Below are 25412 nucleotides of genomic sequence, written 5' to 3'. Positions count from 1 at the left end.
CAGCTAACCGCAAAAAAAAAAAAAAAAAATAAATAAATAAATTACGTAAGATAATGTTAAATTAATTACAAGAAATCGTGGTGTGTAAGCAGCTAACTACTGGGCAAATCGACAACTACAACAAGTTTTGCTACCAGCGGAATATCTGATCACTGCAGAATATTAACTCATTTCAGTCTGTGTTTTAATTAATTTTAGGTGGGCCGATCCCGGCGGTACTGCAATGCCGGGCCAACCCGCGACAGAGGTGGAGCAAGCCCCTAGCACTCCGTCATGAGCCAAAAATGAGTTTAATATTCTGGTCCTGCGATGCAGGACGTATCAGATATTAAGCTGATAAGAACAGATACTACACTTTGATCTTAGCCAAAAGGCCGAGAAGCGATAAGGAAAAACCGCAGTGGAAGGGCCTAAATGCTTGCAGCGTGTGCGCTCCACTTGTGGGAGTGACAAACGGTGGTACGGGCCGATATGGCAACAGGCGACCGTCGAAAACATCGCAAAAGCAAGAACAGGAAGGATCGACAATTCACGAGAGCACTCGTCAACAGCCCAGTACTACCCTCCATGTCCAAGAGTAAACTGCGACTCCCATCTGTACGCCGCTAGCTGCCAGGGCAGTGGAGAAGCCGTGAGTCCGCCCCACAGCAGCTCCAGGGCGGCGCGAGCTACATCGGCGCGAGGCTGGCGCGAGCTACACCTAGCCGAGTGCTTGCATCGTCCACCGCCTACTGCATACGTGTGTGTGTGCACACGCATTCTGCGTGCGTGCGGCGACGACGACGACGTTCGCGAGGAGCTAAGGATATAACTCCAAAAAATTTAATTAAAATTATCTGTGGCCGGACCATATGTGACGCCAACGAGGCATCCGAAGGCACCCTTCTGTGCCCACATAAATAACCAGCCTAGTGTAATGCGGCTGCAAGAGCGGTCCAGCTAACCGCAAAAAAAAAAAAAAAAAATAAATAAATAAATTACGTAAGATAATGTTAAATTAATTACAAGAAATCGTGGTGTGTAGGCAGCTAACTACTGGGCACATCGACAACTACGACAAGTTTAGCTACCAGCGGAATATCTCATCACTGCAGAATATTAACCCATTTCAGTCTGTGTTTTAATTAATTTTATGTGGGCCGATCCCGGCGGTACTGCAATGCCGGGCCAACCCGCGAAAGAGGTGGAGCAAGCCCCTAGCACTCCGTCATGAGCCAAAAATGAGTTTAATATTCTGGTCCTGCGATGCAGGACGTATCAGATATTAAGCTGATAAGAACAGATACTACACTTTGATCTTAGCCAAAAGGCCGAGAAGCGATAAGGAAAAACCGCAGTGGAAGGGCCTAAATGCTTGCAGCGTGTGCGCTCCACTTGTGGGAGTGACAAACGGTGGTACGGGCCGATATGGCAACAGGCGACCGTCGAAAACATCGCAAAAGCAAGAACAGGAAGGATCGACAATTCACGAGAGCACTCGTCAACAGCCCAGTACTACCCTCCATGTCCAAGAGTAAACTGCAACTCCCATCTGAACGCCGCTAGCTGCCAGGGCAGTGGAGAAGCCGTGAGTCCGCCCTACAGCAGCTCCAGGCCGGCGCGAGCAACATCGGCGCGAGGCTGGCGCGAGCTACACCTAGCCGAGTGCTTGCATCGTCCACCGCCTACTGCATACGTGTGTCTGCACACGCATTCTGCGTGCGTGCGGCGACGACGACGACGTTCGCGAGGAGCTAAGGATATAACTCCAAAAAATTTAATTAAAATTATCTGTGGCCGGACCATATGTGACGCCAACGAGGCATCCGAAGGCACCCTTCTGTGCCCACATAAATAACCAGCCTAGTGTAATGCGGCTGCAAGAGCGGTCCAGCTAACCGCAAAAAAAAAAAAAAAAAATAAATAAATAAATTACGTAAGATAATGTTAAATTAATTACAAGAAATCGTGGTGTGTAAGCAGCTAACTACTGGGCAAATCGACAACTACAACAAGTTTTGCTACCAGCGGAATATCTGATCACTGCAGAATATTAACTCATTTCAGTCTGTGTTTTAATTAATTTTAGGTGGGCCGATCCCGGCGGTACTGCAATGCCGGGCCAACCCGCGACAGAGGTGGAGCAAGCCCCTAGCACTCCGTCATGAGCCAAAAATGAGTTTAATATTCTGGTCCTGCGATGCAGGACGTATCAGATATTAAGCTGATAAGAACAGATACTACACTTTGATCTTAGCCAAAAGGCCGAGAAGCGATAAGGAAAAACCGCAGTGGAAGGGCCTAAATGCTTGCAGCGTGTGCGCTCCACTTGTGGGAGTGACAAACGGTGGTACGGGCCGATATGGCAACAGGCGACCGTCGAAAACATCGCAAAAGCAAGAACAGGAAGGATCGACAATTCACGAGAGCACTCGTCAACAGCCCAGTACTACCCTCCATGTCCAAGAGTAAACTGCGACTCCCATCTGTACGCCGCTAGCTGCCAGGGCAGTGGAGAAGCCGTGAGTCCGCCCCACAGCAGCTCCAGGGCGGCGCGAGCTACATCGGCGCGAGGCTGGCGCGAGCTACACCTAGCCGAGTGCTTGCATCGTCCACCGCCTACTGCATACGTGTGTGTGTGCACACGCATTCTGCGTGCGTGCGGCGACGACGACGACGTTCGCGAGGAGCTAAGGATATAACTCCAAAAAATTTAATTAAAATTATCTGTGGCCGGACCATATGTGACGCCAACGAGGCATCCGAAGGCACCCTTCTGTGCCCACATAAATAACCAGCCTAGTGTAATGCGGCTGCAAGAGCGGTCCAGCTAACCGCAAAAAAAAAAAAAAAAAATAAATAAATAAATTACGTAAGATAATGTTAAATTAATTACAAGAAATCGTGGTGTGTAGGCAGCTAACTACTGGGCACATCGACAACTACGACAAGTTTAGCTACCAGCGGAATATCTCATCACTGCAGAATATTAACCCATTTCAGTCTGTGTTTTAATTAATTTTATGTGGGCCGATCCCGGCGGTACTGCAATGCCGGGCCAACCCGCGAAAGAGGTGGAGCAAGCCCCTAGCACTCCGTCATGAGCCAAAAATGAGTTTAATATTCTGGTCCTGCGATGCAGGACGTATCAGATATTAAGCTGATAAGAACAGATACTACACTTTGATCTTAGCCAAAAGGCCGAGAAGCGATAAGGAAAAACCGCAGTGGAAGGGCCTAAATGCTTGCAGCGTGTGCGCTCCACTTGTGGGAGTGACAAACGGTGGTACGGGCCGATATGGCAACAGGCGACCGTCGAAAACATCGCAAAAGCAAGAACAGGAAGGATCGACAATTCACGAGAGCACTCGTCAACAGCCCAGTACTACCCTCCATGTCCAAGAGTAAACTGCAACTCCCATCTGAACGCCGCTAGCTGCCAGGGCAGTGGAGAAGCCGTGAGTCCGCCCTACAGCAGCTCCAGGCCGGCGCGAGCAACATCGGCGCGAGGCTGGCGCGAGCTACACCTAGCCGAGTGCTTGCATCGTCCACCGCCTACTGCATACGTGTGTCTGCACACGCATTCTGCGTGCGTGCGGCGACGACGACGACGTTCGCGAGGAGCTAAGGATATAACTCCAAAAAATTTAATTAAAATTATCTGTGGCCGGACCATATGTGACGCCAACGAGGCATCCGAAGGCACCCTTCTGTGCCCACATAAATAACCAGCCTAGTGTAATGCGGCTGCAAGAGCGGTCCAGCTAACCGCAAAAAAAAAAAAAAAAAATAAATAAATAAATTACGTAAGATAATGTTAAATTAATTACAAGAAATCGTGGTGTGTAAGCAGCTAACTACTGGGCAAATCGACAACTACAACAAGTTTTGCTACCAGCGGAATATCTGATCACTGCAGAATATTAACTCATTTCAGTCTGTGTTTTAATTAATTTTAGGTGGGCCGATCCCGGCGGTACTGCAATGCCGGGCCAACCCGCGACAGAGGTGGAGCAAGCCCCTAGCACTCCGTCATGAGCCAAAAATGAGTTTAATATTCTGGTCCTGCGATGCAGGACGTATCAGATATTAAGCTGATAAGAACAGATACTACACTTTGATCTTAGCCAAAAGGCCGAGAAGCGATAAGGAAAAACCGCAGTGGAAGGGCCTAAATGCTTGCAGCGTGTGCGCTCCACTTGTGGGAGTGACAAACGGTGGTACGGGCCGATATGGCAACAGGCGACCGTCGAAAACATCGCAAAAGCAAGAACAGGAAGGATCGACAATTCACGAGAGCACTCGTCAACAGCCCAGTACTACCCTCCATGTCCAAGAGTAAACTGCGACTCCCATCTGTACGCCGCTAGCTGCCAGGGCAGTGGAGAAGCCGTGAGTCCGCCCCACAGCAGCTCCAGGGCGGCGCGAGCTACATCGGCGCGAGGCTGGCGCGAGCTACACCTAGCCGAGTGCTTGCATCGTCCACCGCCTACTGCATACGTGTGTGTGTGCACACGCATTCTGCGTGCGTGCGGCGACGACGACGACGTTCGCGAGGAGCTAAGGATATAACTCCAAAAAATTTAATTAAAATTATCTGTGGCCGGACCATATGTGACGCCAACGAGGCATCCGAAGGCACCCTTCTGTGCCCACATAAATAACCAGCCTAGTGTAATGCGGCTGCAAGAGCGGTCCAGCTAACCGCAAAAAAAAAAAAAAAAAAATAAATAAATAAATTACGTAAGATAATGTTAAATTAATTACAAGAAATCGTGGTGTGTAGGCAGCTAACTACTGGGCACATCGACAACTACGACAAGTTTAGCTACCAGCGGAATATCTCATCACTGCAGAATATTAACCCATTTCAGTCTGTGTTTTAATTAATTTTATGTGGGCCGATCCCGGCGGTACTGCAATGCCGGGCCAACCCGCGAAAGAGGTGGAGCAAGCCCCTAGCACTCCGTCATGAGCCAAAAATGAGTTTAATATTCTGGTCCTGCGATGCAGGACGTATCAGATATTAAGCTGATAAGAACAGATACTACACTTTGATCTTAGCCAAAAGGCCGAGAAGCGATAAGGAAAAACCGCAGTGGAAGGGCCTAAATGCTTGCAGCGTGTGCGCTCCACTTGTGGGAGTGACAAACGGTGGTACGGGCCGATATGGCAACAGGCGACCGTCGAAAACATCGCAAAAGCAAGAACAGGAAGGATCGACAATTCACGAGAGCACTCGTCAACAGCCCAGTACTACCCTCCATGTCCAAGAGTAAACTGCAACTCCCATCTGAACGCCGCTAGCTGCCAGGGCAGTGGAGAAGCCGTGAGTCCGCCCTACAGCAGCTCCAGGCCGGCGCGAGCAACATCGGCGCGAGGCTGGCGCGAGCTACACCTAGCCGAGTGCTTGCATCGTCCACCGCCTACTGCATACGTGTGTCTGCACACGCATTCTGCGTGCGTGCGGCGACGACGACGACGTTCGCGAGGAGCTAAGGATATAACTCCAAAAAATTTAATTAAAATTATCTGTGGCCGGACCATATGTGACGCCAACGAGGCATCCGAAGGCACCCTTCTGTGCCCACATAAATAACCAGCCTAGTGTAATGCGGCTGCAAGAGCGGTCCAGCTAACCGCAAAAAAAAAAAAAAAAAATAAATAAATAAATTACGTAAGATAATGTTAAATTAATTACAAGAAATCGTGGTGTGTAAGCAGCTAACTACTGGGCAAATCGACAACTACAACAAGTTTTGCTACCAGCGGAATATCTGATCACTGCAGAATATTAACTCATTTCAGTCTGTGTTTTAATTAATTTTATGTGGGCCGATCCCGGCGGTACTGCAATGCCGGGCCAACCCGCGAAAGAGGTGGAGCAAGCCCCTAGCACTCCGTCATGAGCCAAAAATGAGTTTAATATTCTGGTCCTGCGATGCAGGACGTATCAGATATTAAGCTGATAAGAACAGATACTACACTTTGATCTTAGCCAAAAGGCCGAGAAGCGATAAGGAAAAACCGCAGTGGAAGGGCCTAAATGCTTGCAGCGTGTGCGCTCCACTTGTGGGAGTGACAAACGGTGGTACGGGCCGATATGGCAACAGGCGACCGTCGAAAACATCGCAAAAGCAAGAACAGGAAGGATCGACAATTCACGAGAGCACTCGTCAACAGCCCAGTACTACCCTCCATGTCCAAGAGTAAACTGCAACTCCCATCTGAACGCCGCTAGCTGCCAGGGCAGTGGAGAAGCCGTGAGTCCGCCCTACAGCAGCTCCAGGCCGGCGCGAGCAACATCGGCGCGAGGCTGGCGCGAGCTACACCTAGCCGAGTGCTTGCATCGTCCACCGCCTACTGCATACGTGTGTCTGCACACGCATTCTGCGTGCGTGCGGCGACGACGACGACGTTCGCGAGGAGCTAAGGATATAACTCCAAAAAATTTAATTAAAATTATCTGTGGCCGGACCATATGTGACGCCAACGAGGCATCCGAAGGCACCCTTCTGTGCCCACATAAATAACCAGCCTAGTGTAATGCGGCTGCAAGAGCGGTCCAGCTAACCGCAAAAAAAAAAAAAAAAAATAAATAAATAAATTACGTAAGATAATGTTAAATTAATTACAAGAAATCGTGGTGTGTAAGCAGCTAACTACTGGGCAAATCGACAACTACAACAAGTTTTGCTACCAGCGGAATATCTGATCACTGCAGAATATTAACTCATTTCAGTCTGTGTTTTAATTAATTTTAGGTGGGCCGATCCCGGCGGTACTGCAATGCCGGGCCAACCCGCGACAGAGGTGGAGCAAGCCCCTAGCACTCCGTCATGAGCCAAAAATGAGTTTAATATTCTGGTCCTGCGATGCAGGACGTATCAGATATTAAGCTGATAAGAACAGATACTACACTTTGATCTTAGCCAAAAGGCCGAGAAGCGATAAGGAAAAACCGCAGTGGAAGGGCCTAAATGCTTGCAGCGTGTGCGCTCCACTTGTGGGAGTGACAAACGGTGGTACGGGCCGATATGGCAACAGGCGACCGTCGAAAACATCGCAAAAGCAAGAACAGGAAGGATCGACAATTCACGAGAGCACTCGTCAACAGCCCAGTACTACCCTCCATGTCCAAGAGTAAACTGCGACTCCCATCTGTACGCCGCTAGCTGCCAGGGCAGTGGAGAAGCCGTGAGTCCGCCCCACAGCAGCTCCAGGGCGGCGCGAGCTACATCGGCGCGAGGCTGGCGCGAGCTACACCTAGCCGAGTGCTTGCATCGTCCACCGCCTACTGCATACGTGTGTGTGTGCACACGCATTCTGCGTGCGTGCGGCGACGACGACGACGTTCGCGAGGAGCTAAGGATATAACTCCAAAAAATTTAATTAAAATTATCTGTGGCCGGACCATATGTGACGCCAACGAGGCATCCGAAGGCACCCTTCTGTGCCCACATAAATAACCAGCCTAGTGTAATGCGGCTGCAAGAGCGGTCCAGCTAACCGCAAAAAAAAAAAAAAAAAATAAATAAATAAATTACGTAAGATAATGTTAAATTAATTACAAGAAATCGTGGTGTGTAGGCAGCTAACTACTGGGCACATCGACAACTACGACAAGTTTAGCTACCAGCGGAATATCTCATCACTGCAGAATATTAACCCATTTCAGTCTGTGTTTTAATTAATTTTATGTGGGCCGATCCCGGCGGTACTGCAATGCCGGGCCAACCCGCGAAAGAGGTGGAGCAAGCCCCTAGCACTCCGTCATGAGCCAAAAATGAGTTTAATATTCTGGTCCTGCGATGCAGGACGTATCAGATATTAAGCTGATAAGAACAGATACTACACTTTGATCTTAGCCAAAAGGCCGAGAAGCGATAAGGAAAAACCGCAGTGGAAGGGCCTAAATGCTTGCAGCGTGTGCGCTCCACTTGTGGGAGTGACAAACGGTGGTACGGGCCGATATGGCAACAGGCGACCGTCGAAAACATCGCAAAAGCAAGAACAGGAAGGATCGACAATTCACGAGAGCACTCGTCAACAGCCCAGTACTACCCTCCATGTCCAAGAGTAAACTGCAACTCCCATCTGAACGCCGCTAGCTGCCAGGGCAGTGGAGAAGCCGTGAGTCCGCCCTACAGCAGCTCCAGGCCGGCGCGAGCAACATCGGCGCGAGGCTGGCGCGAGCTACACCTAGCCGAGTGCTTGCATCGTCCACCGCCTACTGCATACGTGTGTCTGCACACGCATTCTGCGTGCGTGCGGCGACGACGACGACGTTCGCGAGGAGCTAAGGATATAACTCCAAAAAATTTAATTAAAATTATCTGTGGCCGGACCATATGTGACGCCAACGAGGCATCCGAAGGCACCCTTCTGTGCCCACATAAATAACCAGCCTAGTGTAATGCGGCTGCAAGAGCGGTCCAGCTAACCGCAAAAAAAAAAAAAAAAAATAAATAAATAAATTACGTAAGATAATGTTAAATTAATTACAAGAAATCGTGGTGTGTAAGCAGCTAACTACTGGGCAAATCGACAACTACAACAAGTTTTGCTACCAGCGGAATATCTGATCACTGCAGAATATTAACTCATTTCAGTCTGTGTTTTAATTAATTTTAGGTGGGCCGATCCCGGCGGTACTGCAATGCCGGGCCAACCCGCGACAGAGGTGGAGCAAGCCCCTAGCACTCCGTCATGAGCCAAAAATGAGTTTAATATTCTGGTCCTGCGATGCAGGACGTATCAGATATTAAGCTGATAAGAACAGATACTACACTTTGATCTTAGCCAAAAGGCCGAGAAGCGATAAGGAAAAACCGCAGTGGAAGGGCCTAAATGCTTGCAGCGTGTGCGCTCCACTTGTGGGAGTGACAAACGGTGGTACGGGCCGATATGGCAACAGGCGACCGTCGAAAACATCGCAAAAGCAAGAACAGGAAGGATCGACAATTCACGAGAGCACTCGTCAACAGCCCAGTACTACCCTCCATGTCCAAGAGTAAACTGCGACTCCCATCTGTACGCCGCTAGCTGCCAGGGCAGTGGAGAAGCCGTGAGTCCGCCCCACAGCAGCTCCAGGGCGGCGCGAGCTACATCGGCGCGAGGCTGGCGCGAGCTACACCTAGCCGAGTGCTTGCATCGTCCACCGCCTACTGCATACGTGTGTGTGTGCACACGCATTCTGCGTGCGTGCGGCGACGACGACGACGTTCGCGAGGAGCTAAGGATATAACTCCAAAAAATTTAATTAAAATTATCTGTGGCCGGACCATATGTGACGCCAACGAGGCATCCGAAGGCACCCTTCTGTGCCCACATAAATAACCAGCCTAGTGTAATGCGGCTGCAAGAGCGGTCCAGCTAACCGCAAAAAAAAAAAAAAAAAATAAATAAATAAATTACGTAAGATAATGTTAAATTAATTACAAGAAATCGTGGTGTGTAGGCAGCTAACTACTGGGCACATCGACAACTACGACAAGTTTAGCTACCAGCGGAATATCTCATCACTGCAGAATATTAACCCATTTCAGTCTGTGTTTTAATTAATTTTATGTGGGCCGATCCCGGCGGTACTGCAATGCCGGGCCAACCCGCGAAAGAGGTGGAGCAAGCCCCTAGCACTCCGTCATGAGCCAAAAATGAGTTTAATATTCTGGTCCTGCGATGCAGGACGTATCAGATATTAAGCTGATAAGAACAGATACTACACTTTTTTTTTTTTTTTTAACAGATATTAAGCTGATAAGAACAGATACTACACTTTGATCTTAGCCAAAAGGCCGAGAAGCGATAAGGAAAAACCGCAGTGGAAGGGCCTAAATGCTTGCAGCGTGTGCGCTCCACTTGTGGGAGTGACAAAACGGTGGTACGGGCCGATATGGCAACAGGCGACCGTCGAAAACATCGCAAAAGCAAGAACAGGAAGGATCGACAATTCACGAGAGCACTCGTCAACAGCCCAGTACTACCCTCCATGTCCAAGAGTAAACTGCAACTCCCATCTGAACGCCGCTAGCTGCCAGGGCAGTGGAGAAGCCGTGAGTCCGCCCTACAGCAGCTCCAGGCCGGCGCGAGCAACATCGGCGCGAGGCTGGCGCGAGCTACACCTAGCCGAGTGCTTGCATCGTCCACCGCCTACTGCATACGTGTGTCTGCACACGCATTCTGCGTGCGTGCGGCGGCGACGACGACGTTCGCGAGGAGCTAAGGATATAACTCCAAAAAATGTAATTAAAATTATCTGTGGCCGGACCATAGGAGACGCCAATGACGCATCCGAAGGCACTGCTCTGGGCCACGATAAATTACCAGCCTAGTGTAATGCGGCTGCAAGAGCGGTCCGCCTAACCGCAAAAAAAAAAAAAAAAAAAAAAAAAAAAAAAAAAAAAAAAAAAAAAAAAAAAAAAAAAAAAAATGCTTGAGATAATCTTAAATTAATTAAAAGAAATCGTGGTGTGTAGGCAGCTAACTACTGGGCACATCGACAACTACGACAAGTTTAGCTACCAGCGGAATATCTCATCACTGCAGAATATTAACCCATTTCAGTCTGTGTTTTAATTAATTTTATGTGGGCCGATCCCGGCGGTACTGCAATGCCGGGCCAACCCGCGACAGAGGTGGAGCAAGCCCCTAGCACTCCGTCATGAGCCAAAAATGAGTTTAATATTCTGGTCCTGCGATGCAGGACGTATCAGATATTAAGCTGATAAGAACAGATACTACACTTTGATCTTAGCCAAAAGGCCGAGAAGCGATAAGGAAAAACCGCAGTGGAAGGGCCTAAATGCTTGCAGCGTGTGCGCTCCACTTGTGGGAGTGACAAACGGTGGTACGGGCCGATATGGCAACAGGCGACCGTCGAAAACATCGCAAAAGCAAGAACAGGAAGGATCGACAATTCACGAGAGCACTCGTCAACAGCCCAGTACTACCCTCCATGTCCAAGAGTAAACTGCGACTCCCATCTGTACGCCGCTAGCTGCCAGGGCAGTGGAGAAGCCGTGAGTCCGCCCCACAGCAGCTCCAGGGCGGCGCGAGCTACATCGGCGCGAGGCTGGCGCGAGCTACACCTAGCCGAGTGCTTGCATCGTCCACCGCCTACTGCATACGTGTGTGTGTGCACACGCATTCTGCGTGCGTGCGGCGACGACGACGACGTTCGCGAGGAGCTAAGGATATAACTCCAAAAAATTTAATTAAAATTATCTGTGGCCGGACCATATGTGACGCCAACGAGGCATCCGAAGGCACCCTTCTGTGCCCACATAAATAACCAGCCTAGTGTAATGCGGCTGCAAGAGCGGTCCAGCTAACCGCAAAAAAAAAAAAAAAAAAAATAAATAAATAAATTACGTAAGATAATGTTAAATTAATTACAAGAAATCGTGGTGTGTAGGCAGCTAACTACTGGGCACATCGACAACTACGACAAGTTTAGCTACCAGCGGAATATCTCATCACTGCAGAATATTAACCCATTTCAGTCTGTGTTTTAATTAATTTTATGTGGGCCGATCCCGGCGGTACTGCAATGCCGGGCCAACCCGCGACAGAGGTGGAGCAAGCCCCTAGCACTCCGTCATGAGCCAAAAATGAGTTTAATATTCTGGTCCTGCGATGCAGGACGTATCAGATATTAAGCTGATAAGAACAGATACTACACTTTTTTTTTTTTTTTTTTTTTTTATTTTTTATAAGAACAGATACTACACTTTTTTTTTTTTTTTTTTTTTTTTTTTTTTTATAAATGCCGCCATCCTAGGGCGTCGACGCAGCACGCACAGGGTGCATTGAGTAGCAAGACTTGTTGCCAGGAACGAAATTAAAAGCGAGGGGCATACTCTGCTATGCCGCAATGGGCGACGACACTTGACTCAGAAAGACACCTCACTCTGCAGGTGTGAAGAAATAGTGAGTTGAGAACCAAAAGGAAGAAAGAAAGAAAGATAGAAATGAAAGGAAATGAAAGGAAATTAAAAAGAGGGACGGCAGCACACACAAATGTAAATGAAACTGGCGAGATAATCCCATCGCCCAGAGAATTAACGAAGGAATAAGCTTCTAAGATTGATTGCGTGATTCCTATTTTTCCAATAAAGTTATGGCAATAGTTGTTCCAATTGCGAATCTGGGGTGAGTCAAGTCAAAGATTGGCGCAAAAAAACCAGGGGCAAGCCCAGGCAATGCCTGGACAAGGTGCCCTAGGCAACCTGGAACACCGTTTGGTATCCATGGATCATTGCAACTTTCAAATACCGGGCAAAAGTGGTCGTATAGTTTCGAGCAGATTCCGCCACGCGATGCTGGCTCCACAGGTAGTCCATGTAAGAGACAGCATCGGCGAGGGAAAGGTCGTAGATCGTGAAAATGGTGTGGCCCAAGAGCCACACCATTGCGTTACGCCTTGGTCGGGGTTGTGTTTGAAGATCAGGTGTAAGGAACCAGTCGGTGGATACATTTGCTGGCGTCGTCCCACCGATCAGCGCTATGAGTACACGTGCAAGGGTCCACACTTCTGTGACGTGGGGGCAGAGGAGGCGATGCTCCCTGGTGTCAACGTCACCACAGCGGCCGCAAGCAGCCGAGGGCCGTAGGCGGATGGCCGCCAGGCGATGGTTAGTGGAGATTAAATTGTTGACGACACGGTACCATAGCGCTGAAACCGCCGTGGGAAGGGCTGAGTTGTTAATATTAGCCCAAACTTGGCGCCAGATGACCGACGGTCGCCTGTCCTCTAATTTATGGGGCTTGGGCTGGCCTCGGAGTGCCTGGTAAAGGCGCTTCGACGTGCGTGCCTTGTCAGTGGCCACTGCGAGGACATAACTGCGGTGGAAGTAATAGTCTCTGACCGTCGTCAGCCGGATCGGAATATGCATCAAACAGACCGGTGCACGCGCCGAGTGTGGACGATAACGGTCGAAGAGGACCGCTGTAGTCCCACCGGGGTCGGCGTCGCGCAAAGCGGCGACACGGTGAAGCAGAAGGGCCGCACATTTCCGGGAAAAGTCAATGAGGCCAAGGCCGCCATCGACCTTCGGCAGCGTACAGGTCAGCGCATCAACCTTGAACAGCGCATGCCGCCACAAGAGCCAATATACTGCTTGGGATATGGCTCGGCCGATCTGCTTCGGCAGCGTAAGGAGTTGGGCGACATACCATGCTCGTGAGAGGAGATAACCATTAATAAGCCGGATGCGTTGATGGAGGTCGAGCCGTCGATCAGCGTGGCTCACGCAAAGGCCCCTGATGCGTGTGAGAAGCCGCCGCCACGTGAGGGTTAACATACGCTGCGGACAGGCAGTCACCTCAAGACCCAAGATACGCTGTTCCCCTACAACTCGGTACCAGGGGCGTTCGACGGTCAAAGATCGTGGCCCTAGCGGAAGTAACACAGTCTTGTTGGGATTTAACTGAGCACCGGAGGCCCGTTCATAAACATCGAGAATGCGGCGAACGGAATCGATGTCCCTTGCGTTAGCAACGAACACACCAACGTCATCGGCGTAGGCCGCACAGCGGAAGGTGACGCCCGGGAGAACGACACCGTCGACCAACCGGCCAATGTCACGCAGCATGGGGTCCAGCGCTAAGGCAAACAAATACATCGACAAGGGACACCCCTGTCGAACTGACCGTCTGATGGGAATGGGGCGCGACCGGCAACCGTTCACCACGATAGTGGAATTCGCCCCATCCAAGAAGTTCCGGATGATGCGTATGAAGCGCTCCCCAAAACCCATCCGCGACATAACGCCCAGCAGGTAAGGGTGCGAGACCCTGTCAAAGGCACCGGCGAAGTCCAAGGAAAGAATGGCAGCCGGGGTGCGAGTGTCAGCGGTGAGGAAGACAACATCGCGGTACAGGGAAGCGGCGGTGAAGATGTTCCGACGCGAAACGCCACAGGATTGAGTGGGGCAAAGTACCTTAGTCATCGCCTGTTTGAGACGAGAGGCCACGCATCGTGCCACCAACTTATAGTCAGTGTTAAGGACAGTGATAGGACGCAGGTCTTGAGCTCGGCAGTGACCAGTCACCTTTGGAATAAGGGCAATACGTCCAGATAAAAAGTCGGCGGGTAAGTCGCATCCAGCAAAAATCTCCTCGCACATTGTGCAGAAACGGTCGCCGAGCAGGTCCCAAAATTGTTGGTAGAACTCATAAGGGAGACCGTCGGGGCCAGGTGACTTGCGTCCCGGACAGGCACGGAGGACAGATGTGAGGTCAGCGAGTGTCAGGGGCTCGGTTAAGGAGCCGCGGTCATGACGATCCAAAGAAGTTGGCACCCCACTGACAAGTGCACGTTGGGCAGCAACGTCGACCTCAACATCCTGGAAGAGGTGCGTGAAATGGTCCGTCAGGTGTTGGAGGACGTCGCGGTTGTCTGTGATACGCGCACCATCGTCTGTCTTAAGGCGCAAAATGGTGTTCTTCTTGGCACGAGTTCGTTCAGAGGCTAGGTGATAAAGGGATGGCTCCTCGCCTTCAATCAGGGATGCAGAACGACACCGCACCACCATACCGTCGGCTTTCTCCCGAGAGAAGCGAAGGATTTGCGCCTTAATTTTGTTGAGGCGCATGCGGAGCTGATCATACCGGTCAGCAGGAAGAGTCAGGGCGTCAGTGAGACACTGCTGATAGAAGGCCAACGTGCTACGTTTCCAGTGGGCGACGTCGCGACTGTATTGCCGGATAACACGTCGCAGCCGGGGCTTCGCACAGCGGAGCCACCAAACCACCGTGGTAGGGTACCGGGAAGTGTCCACGAGACAATCCTGCCACGTTTTCGTGACAAGAGCACGAAGTTCGGGCAGGGACAGATGAAGGGTATTCATCTTCCAAAAGGTGCCACGAGGAACCGGGGCAGGCCCCGCGATACGCAAGGAACACGAGTACGCACAGTGGTCACTAAAGGCCACGGGTATGACTTGGACGGCACAAAGGGCGGGAGTCAAATCAGTCGAGACATAAACACGATCAATACGGCTGGCTCCAGTGGGATAGATGTGGGTAAATTGCGTGTAGGCGGGATGGAAGTGGCGCCATGTGTCAGTAAGGTCAGCCGCCCGAAGGAGTGAAGCGAGCGCTTCACACCGCATAGGCGTCGGGACCTGGTCAACTTCGGCCACCACACAGTTGAAGTCTCCGCCAAAGACGATAGGGCGACGAGCTGCTAAGAAAGGGGGGAGATCAGACTGAAAAAGTGTTGTTCTGCCATGCCTGTGGTTAGCACCGGAAGGAGCATAGACATTTAGAAAAAGGACATCTTGAAGGATACATGCAAGAACGCGACCGTTGGGTAGCGTGGTAATGTGGGATGGAATAAACTCTGATCGGTAGAGCAAAGCTGTACCCCGCCGGGCGTCAGGGTCGATGTTATACAGTGCCTCATAACCAGCAAGGTCAGATAGAAAAGGGGCACAAACTTCCTGGAGAAAGACCACATCAAACGCACCAAGGCGGAGAAAGTCCTTCAGAGATCGAAGTTTGACCGGGTTGGAGATGGAGTTGATATTGATCGTTAAAAGGGAGAGGGCTCCCGGCGGACGGTCAAAGGCAGGCATGGGAGAGCAACACAGAGTAGACAACGGCAGATAGGGTCACGGCCGTAGGGAAGCAGGTGTGGAAATATCCACACCAGAACCCAGCGATATCACCCCGGATGTAAGAAACAAATACCAAGCAGCTCATGTGGGGAAAGACCCACTCAATCACGCATGTCATCGCCCTCGTCGTCAGCCCAGTTCAGGCCTCCCCCATCGGCAGGATAGTCTAAGCCAGGCGGCGCAGACGCGTCGGACACAGTAGGATGTGAAAGGGTGCGAGTACGCTGCATTGGCTGGTCGCTACCCTGGTCATGTTTCCGTTTTGCAGGGATCGCTCCCCGATCTCGCGAGGAACTGATAAGAGCCTCTAGTTGCCGAGCAGTTTGCCGCATACCGCCCGAGCGGTCAGCGGAAACAGAGCGGGAAACTGAGGAGGCCTGAGAGTCAGCCTCACTGCCGCTCTCAGGAGGACGTAAACCGTCCGCTTCCTCCGCCGGCTGGTCCGGGTTCGCCTTCTTGCGCCGATGACGACGGCGGGGGGACTTAGCGTCATCTGCCGGGATGGGCGGGGTAGGAAGAACGACCTCCATCTGTTCGACAGCGACCACATCACTCGCCATAGCAGGCACATCAGACGCCGCCGGCGGTACCGCCACAACGGGCGTCTGGTCCGGGACGGGTCCGTCAGCCGGTGCACTGGGTGCCGGTTGCACTGCTTCTGGCGGGGGCGACACGTCAGGTCGCTCAGCGGGACGGTGGGCAGCGCCCGCCACTACCTCGCTGAGGAGAGGCACAAGGTCGGTACCAGCAGCGCGTTCCCGCGGCAGTTGCACAGGACGCCGGCGCGGGCAGTCCACGCGGAGATGCTCCGTCGATTGACAAAGGGAGCAAGTTTGCGGTTGCCCAATATAGGTGACCTGGGCCCTGGTACTCGCAACATTTAGATACGACGGGATGTGCTGGCGGAGGTCCATGCGGACACTACGAACGCCGCTGTTGCCCTGGAAACGGTAGGCACTTCCCCACTTCTCATTCGTGATGCTGAGCACCGTGCCATACCGCGACAGGACACGGCCGATTACGTCATTGGGACACTCAGGGGGTACGTTAAATACCCGCACAGTCCGTATCCCAAAGCCAGATGGCACTATATGCACTGTTCCGACAGTTCCATCGAAGTAGCGGAACGGATGTTCGCCCGCGAGTGCCAGGCCATACTTTTCGTATTTCTCCTGGTCGAGAAATTTCACGAATAACGAGAATAAGACAAAATCCAGTTGAAAGGTGTCGACGTCATTTTCCGGTACTTTCAGATCACCAAATATCCATTCCTGTATTTCAAAGGCCGTAGGCCGTCTCGCTGCTCTGTCGAATACGCATTGAATACTGTTCGACCGGTTCGACATATTCACCGCAAAAATATCAACGCTGGAAAAACCAAGAACAAACGAAACGACCACGAAACGCGACTCGCGACCCGCTACAGAGCACAACGGACCGCTCCGACCGCGGGGTGCTTCTTAGCCAAAAGGCCGAGAAGCGATAAGGAAAAACCGCAGTGGAAGGGCCTAAATGCTTGCAGCGTGTGCGCTCCACTTGTGGGAGTGACAAACGGTGGTACGGGCCGATATGGCAACAGGCGACCGTCGAAAACATCGCAAAAGCAAGAACAGGAAGGATCGACAATTCACGAGAGCACTCGTCAACAGCCCAGTACTACCCTCCATGTCCAAGAGTAAACTGCAACTCCCATCTGAACGCCGCTAGCTGCCAGGGCAGTGGAGAAGCCGTGAGTCCGCCCTACAGCAGCTCCAGGCCGGCGCGAGCAACATCGGCGCGAGGCTGGCGCGAGCTACACCTAGCCGAGTGCTTGCATCGTCCACCGCCTACTGCATACGTGTGTCTGCACACGCATTCTGCGTGCGTGCGGCGACGACGACGACGTTCGCGAGGAGCTAAGGATATAACTCCAAAAAATTTAATTAAAATTATCTGTGGCCGGACCATATGTGACGCCAACGAGGCATCCGAAGGCACCCTTCTGTGCCCACATAAATAACCAGCCTAGTGTAATGCGGCTGCAAGAGCGGTCCAGCTAACCGCAAAAAAAAAAAAAAAAAAATAAATAAATAAATTACGTAAGATAATGTTAAATTAATTACAAGAAATCGTGGTGTGTAAGCAGCTAACTACTGGGCAAATCGACAACTACAACAAGTTTTGCTACCAGCGGAATATCTGATCACTGCAGAATATTAACTCATTTCAGTCTGTGTTTTAATTAATTTTAGGTGGGCCGATCCCGGCGGTACTGCAATGCCGGGCCAACCCGCGACAGAGGTGGAGCAAGCCCCTAGCACTCCGTCATGAGCCAAAAATGAGTTTAATATTCTGGTCCTGCGATGCAGGACGTATCAGATATTAAGCTGATAAGAACAGATACTACACTTTGATCTTAGCCAAAAGGCCGAGAAGCGATAAGGAAAAACCGCAGTGGAAGGGCCTAAATGCTTGCAGCGTGTGCGCTCCACTTGTGGGAGTGACAAACGGTGGTACGGGCCGATATGGCAACAGGCGACCGTCGAAAACATCGCAAAAGCAAGAACAGGAAGGATCGACAATTCACGAGAGCACTCGTCAACAGCCCAGTACTACCCTCCATGTCCAAGAGTAAACTGCGACTCCCATCTGTACGCCGCTAGCTGCCAGGGCAGTGGAGAAGCCGTGAGTCCGCCCCACAGCAGCTCCAGGGCGGCGCGAGCTACATCGGCGCGAGGCTGGCGCGAGCTACACCTAGCCGAGTGCTTGCATCGTCCACCGCCTACTGCATACGTGTGTGTGTGCACACGCATTCTGCGTGCGTGCGGCGACGACGACGACGTTCGCGAGGAGCTAAGGATATAACTCCAAAAAATTTAATTAAAATTATCTGTGGCCGGACCATATGTGACGCCAACGAGGCATCCGAAGGCACCCTTCTGTGCCCACATAAATAACCAGCCTAGTGTAATGCGGCTGCAAGAGCGGTCCAGCTAACCGCAAAAAAAAAAAAAAAAAATAAATAAATAAATTACGTAAGATAATGTTAAATTAATTACAAGAAATCGTGGTGTGTAAGCAGCTAACTACTGGGCAAATCGACAACTACAACAAGTTTTGCTACCAGCGGAATATCTGATCACTGCAGAATATTAACTCATTTCAGTCTGTGTTTTAATTAATTTTAGGTGGGCCGATCCCGGCGGTACTGCAATGCCGGGCCAACCCGCGACAGAGGTGGAGCAAGCCCCTAGCACTCCGTCATGAGCCAAAAATGAGTTTAATATTCTGGTCCTGCGATGCAGGACGTATCAGATATTAAGCTGATAAGAACAGATACTACACTTTGATCTTAGCCAAAAGGCCGAGAAGCGATAAGGAAAAACCGCAGTGGAAGGGCCTAAATGCTTGCAGCGTGTGCGCTCCACTTGTGGGAGTGACAAACGGTGGTACGGGCCGATATGGCAACAGGCGACCGTCGAAAACATCGCAAAAGCAAGAACAGGAAGGATCGACAATTCACGAGAGCACTCGTCAACAGCCCAGTACTACCCTCCATGTCCAAGAGTAAACTGCGACTCCCATCTGTACGCCGCTAGCTGCCAGGGCAGTGGAGAAGCCGTGAGTCCGCCCCACAGCAGCTCCAGGGCGGCGCGAGCTACATCGGCGCGAGGCTGGCGCGAGCTACACCTAGCCGAGTGCTTGCATCGTCCACCGCCTACTGCATACGTGTGTGTGTGCACACGCATTCTGCGTGCGTGCGGCGACGACGACGACGTTCGCGAGGAGCTAAGGATATAACTCCAAAAAATTTAATTAAAATTATCTGTGGCCGGACCATATGTGACGCCAACGAGGCATCCGAAGGCACCCTTCTGTGCCCACATAAATAACCAGCCTAGTGTAATGCGGCTGCAAGAGCGGTCCAGCTAACCGCAAAAAAAAAAAAAAAAAAATAAATAAATAAATTACGTAAGATAATGTTAAATTAATTACAAGAAATCGTGGTGTGTAAGCAGCTAACTACTGGGCAAATCGACAACTACAACAAGTTTTGCTACCAGCGGAATATCTGATCACTGCAGAATATTAACTCATTTCAGTCTGTGTTTTAATTAATTTTAGGTGGGCCGATCCCGGCGGTACTGCAATGCCGGGCCAACCCGCGACAGAGGTGGAGCAAGCCCCTAGCACTCCGTCATGAGCCAAAAATGAGTTTAATATTCTGGTCCTGCGATGCAGGACGTATCAGATATTAAGCTGATAAGAACAGATACTACACTTTTTTTTTTATTTTTGTTTTTTTTTTTCTTTTTTTTTTTTTTTTTTTTTTTTGGGCCTCCTTCCTCCCCTACAGCCCTACCTTGTCCTCTCCAAAAATGCCGCCATCCTAGAGTGTCGACGCAGCACGCACAGGGTGCATTGAGTAGCAAGACTTGTTGCCAGGAACGAAATTAAAAGTGAGGGGCATATTCTGCTATGCCGCAATGGGCGACGACACTTGACTCAGAAAGACACCTCGCTCTGCAGGTGTGAAGAAATAGTGAGTTGAGACCAAAAAGGAAGAAAGAAAGAAAGATAGAAATGAAAGGAAATTAAAAACAGGGACGGCAGCACACACAAGTGAAAATGAAACTGGCGAGATAATCCCATCGCCTAGAGAATTAACTAAGGAATAAGCTTCTAAGATTGATTGCGTGATTCCTATTTTTCCAATAAAGTTTTTGCAATAATTGTTCCAATTGCGAATCTGGGGTGAGTCAAGTCAGAGATTGGTGCAAAAAAAACCAGGGGCAATCCTAGGCAATGCCTGGACAAGGCGCCCTAGGCAACCTGGAACACCGTTTGATATCCATGGATCATTGCAACTTTCAAATACCGGGCAAAAGTGGTCGTATAGTTTCGAGCAGATTCCGCCACGCGATGCTGGCTCCACAGGTAGTCCATGAAAGAGACAGCATCGGCGAGGGAAAGGTCGTAGATCGTGAAAATGGTGTGGCCCAAGAGCCACACCATTGCGTTACGTCTTGGTCGGGGTTGTGTTTGAAGATCAGGTGTAAGGAACCAGTCGGTGGACACATTTGCTGGCGTCGTCCCACCGATCAGCGCTATGAGCACACGTGCAAGGGCCCACACTTCTGTGACGTGGGGGCAGAGGAGGCGATGCTCCCTGGTGTCAACGTCACCACAGCGGCCGCAAGCAGCCGAGGGTCGTAGGCGGATGGCCGCCAGGCGATGGTTAGTGGGGATTAAATTGTTGACTACACGGTACCATAGCGCCGAAACTGCGGTGGGAAGGGCTGAGTTGTTAATATTAGCCCAAACTTGGCGCCAGATGACCGACGGTCGTCTGTCCTCTAATTTATGTGGCGTGGGCTGGCCTAGGAGTGCCTGGTAAAGGCGCTTCGACGTGCTTGCCTTGTCAGTGGCCACTGGGAGGACATAACTGCGGTGGAAGTAATAGTCTCTGACCGTCGTCAGCCGGAACGGAATATGCGTCAAACAGACCGGTGCACGCGCCGAGTGTGGACGATAACGGTCGAAGAGGACCGCTGTAGTCCCACCGGGGTCGGCTTCGCGCAAAGCGGTGACACGGTGTATCAGAAGGGCCGCACATTTCCGGGAAAATTCAATGAGGCCGAGGCCGCCATCGGCCTTCGGCAACGTACAGGTCAGCGCATCAACCTTGAACAGCGCATGCCGCCACAAGAGCCAGTATACTGCTTGCGAGATGGCTCGGCCGATCTGCTTCGGCAGCGTAAGGAGTTGGGCGACATACCATGCCCGTGAGAGGAGATAACCATTAATCAGCTGGATGCGTTGATGGAGGTCGAGCCGTCGATCAGCGTGGCTCACGCAAAGGCCCCTGATGCGTGTGAGAAGCCGCCGCCACGTGAGGGTTAACATACGCTGCGGACAGGCAGTCACCTCAAGACCCAAGATACGCTGTTCCCCCACAACGCGGTACCAGGGGCGTTCGACGGTCAATGATCGTGGCCCTAGCGGAAGCAACACGGTCTTGTTGGGATTTAACTGAGCACCGGAGGCCCGTTCATAAATGTCGAGAACGCGGCGAACGGAATCGATGTCCCTGGCGTTAGCAACGAACACACCAACGTCATCGGCGTAGGCTGCACAGCGGAAGGTGACGCCTGGGAGAGCGACACCGTCGACCAACCGGCCAATGTCACGCAGCAAGGGGTCCAGCGCTAAGGCAAACAAATACATCGACAAGGGACACCCCTGTCGAACTGACCGCCTGATGGGAATGGGGCGCGACCGGCAACCGTTCACCACGATAGTGGAATTCGCCCCATCCAAGAAGTGCCGGATGATGCGTATGAAGCGCTCCCCAAAACCCATCCGCGACATAACGCCCAGCAGGTAAGGGTGCGAGACCCTGTCAAAGGCACCGGCGAAGTCCAAGGAAAGAATGGCAGCCGGAGTGCGAGTGTCAGCGGTGAGGAAGACAACATCGCGGTACAGGGAAGCGGCGGTGAAGATGTTCCGACGCGAAACGCCACAGGATTGAGTGGGGCAAAGAACCTTAGTCATCGCCTGTTTGAGACGAGAGGCCACGCATCGTGCCACCAACTTATAGTCAGTGTTAAGGACAGTGATAGGACGCAGGTCTTGAGCTCGACAGTGACCAGTCACCTTTGGAATAAGGGCAATACGTCCAGATAAAAAGTCGGCGGGTAAGTCGCATCCAGCAAAAATCTCCTCGCACATTTTGCAGAAACGGTCGCCGAGCAGGTCCCAAAATTGTTGGTAGAACTCATAAGGGAGACCGTCGGGGCCAGGTGACTTGCGTCCCGGACAGGCACGGAGGACAGATGTGAGGTCAGCGAGTGTCAGGGGCTCGGTTAAAGAGCCGCGGTCATGACGATCCAAAGAAGTTGGCACCCCACTGACAAGTGCACGTTGGGCGGCGACGTCGACCTCAACATCCTGGAAGAGGTGCGTGAAATGGTCCGTCAGGTGTTGGAGGACGTCACGGTTGTCCGTGATACGCGCACCATCGTCTGTCTTAAGGCGCAGAATGGTGTTCTTCTTGGCACGAGTTCGTTCAGAGGCAAGGTGATAAATGGATGGCTCCTCGCCTTCAATCAGGGATGCAGAACGACACCGCACCACCATACCATCGGCTTTCTCCCGAGAGAAGCGAAGGATTTGCGCCTTAATTTTGTTGAGGCGCATGTGGAGCTGATCGTACCTATCAGCAGGAAGAGTCAGGGCGTCAGTGAGACACTGCTGATAGAAGGCCAACGTGCTACGTTTCCAGTGGGCGACGTCGCGACTATATTGCCGGATAACACGTCGCAGCCGGGGCTTCGCACAGCGGAGCCACCAAACCACCGTGGTAGGGTACCGGGAAGTGTCCACGAGACAATCCTGCCACGTTTTCGTGACGAGAGCACGAAGTTCGGGCAGGGATAGATGAAGGGTATTCATCTTCCAAGAGGTGCCACGAGGAACCGGGACGGGACCCGCGATACGCAAGGAACACAAGTACGCACAGTGGTCACTAAAGGCCACGGGTATGACTTGGACGGCACAAAGGGCGGGAGTCAAATCAGCCGAGACATAAACACGATCAATACGGCTGGCTCCAGTGGGATAGATGTGGGTAAATTGCGTGTAGGCGGGATGGAAGTGGCGCCACGTGTCAGTAAGGTCAGCCGCCTGAAGGAGTGAAGCGAGCGCTTCACACCGCATAGGCGTCGGGACCTGATCAACTTCGGCAACCACACAGTTGAAGTCTCCGCCAAAGACGATAGGGCGACGAGCTGCTAAGAAAGGGGGGAGATCAGACTGAAAAAGTGTTGTTCTGTCATGCCTGTGGTTAGCACCGGAAGGAGCATAGACATTTAGAAAAAGGACAACTTGAAGGATACATGCAAGAACGCGACCGTTGGGTAGCGTGGTAACGTGGGATGGAGTAAACTCTGAGCGGTAGAGCAAAGCAGTACCCCGCCGGGCGTCAGGGTCGATGTTATACAGTGCCTCATAACCAGCAAGGTCAGATAGAAAAGGGGCACAAACCTCCTGGAGAAAGACCACATCAAACGCACCAAGGCGGAGAAAGTCCTTTAGAGATCGAAGTTTGACCGGGTTGGAGATGGAATTGATATTGATCGTTAAAAGGGAGAGGGCTCCCGGCGGACGGTCAAAGGCAGGCATGGGAGAGCAACACAGAGGAGACAACGGCAGATAGGGTCACGGCCGTAGGGAAGCAGGTGTGGAAACATCCACACCAGAACCCAGCGATATCACCCCGGATGTGAGAAACAAATACCAAGCAGCTCATGTGGGGAAAGACCCACTCAATCACGCATGTCATCGCCCTCGTCGTCAGCCCAGTTCAGGCCTCCCCCATCGGCAGGATAGTCTAAGCCAGGCGGCGCAGACGGGTCGGACACAGTAGGATGTGAAAGGGTGCGAGTACGCTGCATGGGCTGGTCGCTACCCTGGTCATGTTTCCGTTTTGCAGGGATCGCTCCCCGATCTCGCGAGGAACAGATAAGAGCCTCTAGTTGCCGAGCAGTTTGCCGCATACCGCCCGAGCGGTCAGCGGAAACAGAGCGGGAAACTGAGGAGGCCTGAGAGTCAGCCTCACTGCCGCTCTCAGGGGGACGTAAACCGTCCGCTTCCTCCGCCGGCTGGTCCGGGTTCGCCTTCTTGCGTCGATGACGACGGCGGGGGGACTTAGCGTCATCTGCCGGGAGGGGCGGGGTAGGAAGAACGACCTCCATCTGTTCTACAGCGACCACATCACTCGCCGTAGCAGGCACATCAGACGCCGCCGGCGGTACCGCCACAACGGGCGTCTGGTCCGGGACGGGTATGTCAGCCGGTGCACGGGGTGCCGGTTGCGCTGCTTCTGGCGGGGGGGACACGTCAGGTCGCTCAGCGGGACGGTGGGCAGCGCCCGCCACTACCTCGCTGAGGAGAGGCACAAGGTCGGTACCAGCAGTGCGTTCCCGCGGCAGTTGCACAGGACGCCGGCGCGGGCAGTCCACGCGGAGATGCTCCGTCGATTGACAAAGGGAGCAAGTCTGCGGTTGCCCAATATAGGTGACCTGGGCCCTGGTACTCGCAACATTGATATACGACGGGATGTGCTGGCGGAGGTCCATGCGGACACTACGAACGCCGCTGTTGCCCTGGAAACGGTAGGCACTGCCCCACTTCTCATTCGTGATGCTGAGCACCGTGCCATACCGCGACAGGACACGGCCGATTACGTCATTGGGACACTCAGGGGGTACGTTAAATACCCGCACAGTCCGTATCCCAAAGCCAGATGGCACTATATGCACTGTTCCGACAGTTCCATCGAAGTAGCGGAACGGATGTTCGCCCGCGAGTGCCAGGCCATACTTTTCGTATTTCTCCTGGTCGAGAAATTTCACGAATAACGAGAATAAGACAAAATCCAGTTGAAAGGTGTCGACGTCATTTTCCGGTACTTTCAGATCACCAAATATCCATTCCTGTATTTCAAAGGCCGTAGGCCGTCTCGCTGCTCTGTCGAATACGCATTGAATACTGTTCGACCGGTTCGACATATTCACCGCAAAAATATCAACGCTGGAAAAACCAAGAACAAACGAAACGACCACGAAACGCGACTCGCGACCCGCTACAGAGCACAACGGACCGCTCCGACCGCGGGGTGCTTCTTAGCCAAAAGGCCGAGAAGCGATAAGGAAAAACCGCAGTGGAAGGGCCTAAATGCTTGCAGCGTGTGCGCTCCACTTGTGGGAGTGACAAACGGTGGTACGGGCCGATATGGCAACAGGCGACCGTCGAAAACATCGCAAAAGC

General features: G+C 51.9%; 13 non-coding genes and 3 pseudogenes across 13 annotated transcripts; all 16 read right to left on the bottom strand.

The window, feature by feature from the left end:
* Positions 1–193: 193 nt before the first annotated feature.
* LOC124579918 lies at positions 194–386 on the bottom strand. Its single transcript, XR_006973048.1, has one exon. It is a non-coding gene; the product is annotated as a U2 spliceosomal RNA (small nuclear RNA).
* Positions 387–1129: 743 nt separating this feature from the next.
* On the bottom strand, positions 1130–1322 carry LOC124579874. The gene has a single exon (XR_006973024.1). It is a non-coding gene; the product is annotated as a U2 spliceosomal RNA (small nuclear RNA).
* Positions 1323–2063: 741 nt separating this feature from the next.
* Positions 2064–2256, bottom strand: LOC124579917. Its single transcript, XR_006973047.1, has one exon. It is a non-coding gene; the product is annotated as a U2 spliceosomal RNA (small nuclear RNA).
* A 743-nt stretch (positions 2257–2999) lies between these two features.
* On the bottom strand, positions 3000–3192 carry LOC124579873. Its single transcript, XR_006973023.1, has one exon. It is a non-coding gene; the product is annotated as a U2 spliceosomal RNA (small nuclear RNA).
* A 741-nt stretch (positions 3193–3933) lies between these two features.
* LOC124579915 lies at positions 3934–4126 on the bottom strand. Its single transcript, XR_006973045.1, has one exon. It is a non-coding gene; the product is annotated as a U2 spliceosomal RNA (small nuclear RNA).
* A 744-nt stretch (positions 4127–4870) lies between these two features.
* LOC124579872 lies at positions 4871–5063 on the bottom strand. Its single transcript, XR_006973022.1, has one exon. It is a non-coding gene; the product is annotated as a U2 spliceosomal RNA (small nuclear RNA).
* Positions 5064–5804: 741 nt separating this feature from the next.
* On the bottom strand, positions 5805–5997 carry LOC124579871. The gene has a single exon (XR_006973021.1). It is a non-coding gene; the product is annotated as a U2 spliceosomal RNA (small nuclear RNA).
* A 741-nt stretch (positions 5998–6738) lies between these two features.
* Positions 6739–6931, bottom strand: LOC124579914. Its single transcript, XR_006973044.1, has one exon. It is a non-coding gene; the product is annotated as a U2 spliceosomal RNA (small nuclear RNA).
* A 743-nt stretch (positions 6932–7674) lies between these two features.
* LOC124579870 lies at positions 7675–7867 on the bottom strand. Its single transcript, XR_006973020.1, has one exon. It is a non-coding gene; the product is annotated as a U2 spliceosomal RNA (small nuclear RNA).
* Positions 7868–8608: 741 nt separating this feature from the next.
* On the bottom strand, positions 8609–8801 carry LOC124579912. Its single transcript, XR_006973043.1, has one exon. It is a non-coding gene; the product is annotated as a U2 spliceosomal RNA (small nuclear RNA).
* A 743-nt stretch (positions 8802–9544) lies between these two features.
* On the bottom strand, positions 9545–9788 carry LOC124579881 (annotated as a pseudogene).
* A 774-nt stretch (positions 9789–10562) lies between these two features.
* On the bottom strand, positions 10563–10755 carry LOC124579864. The gene has a single exon (XR_006973015.1). It is a non-coding gene; the product is annotated as a U2 spliceosomal RNA (small nuclear RNA).
* Positions 10756–11500: 745 nt separating this feature from the next.
* On the bottom strand, positions 11501–11704 carry LOC124579883 (annotated as a pseudogene).
* A 6124-nt stretch (positions 11705–17828) lies between these two features.
* LOC124579904 lies at positions 17829–18021 on the bottom strand. Its single transcript, XR_006973042.1, has one exon. It is a non-coding gene; the product is annotated as a U2 spliceosomal RNA (small nuclear RNA).
* A 743-nt stretch (positions 18022–18764) lies between these two features.
* On the bottom strand, positions 18765–18957 carry LOC124579892. The gene has a single exon (XR_006973034.1). It is a non-coding gene; the product is annotated as a U2 spliceosomal RNA (small nuclear RNA).
* Positions 18958–19701: 744 nt separating this feature from the next.
* LOC124579885 lies at positions 19702–19875 on the bottom strand (annotated as a pseudogene).
* Between the last annotated feature and the right edge of the window lie 5537 nt (positions 19876–25412).

The sequence above is a fragment of the Schistocerca americana genome, unplaced genomic scaffold, assembly GCF_021461395.2.
Source record: "Schistocerca americana isolate TAMUIC-IGC-003095 unplaced genomic scaffold, iqSchAmer2.1 HiC_scaffold_315, whole genome shotgun sequence".
NCBI classification, from domain to species: Eukaryota; Metazoa; Arthropoda; class Insecta; order Orthoptera; family Acrididae; genus Schistocerca; species Schistocerca americana.
Note: the sequence above shows the minus strand (reverse complement) of the source record. Positions and strands in the feature narration are given on the sequence as shown.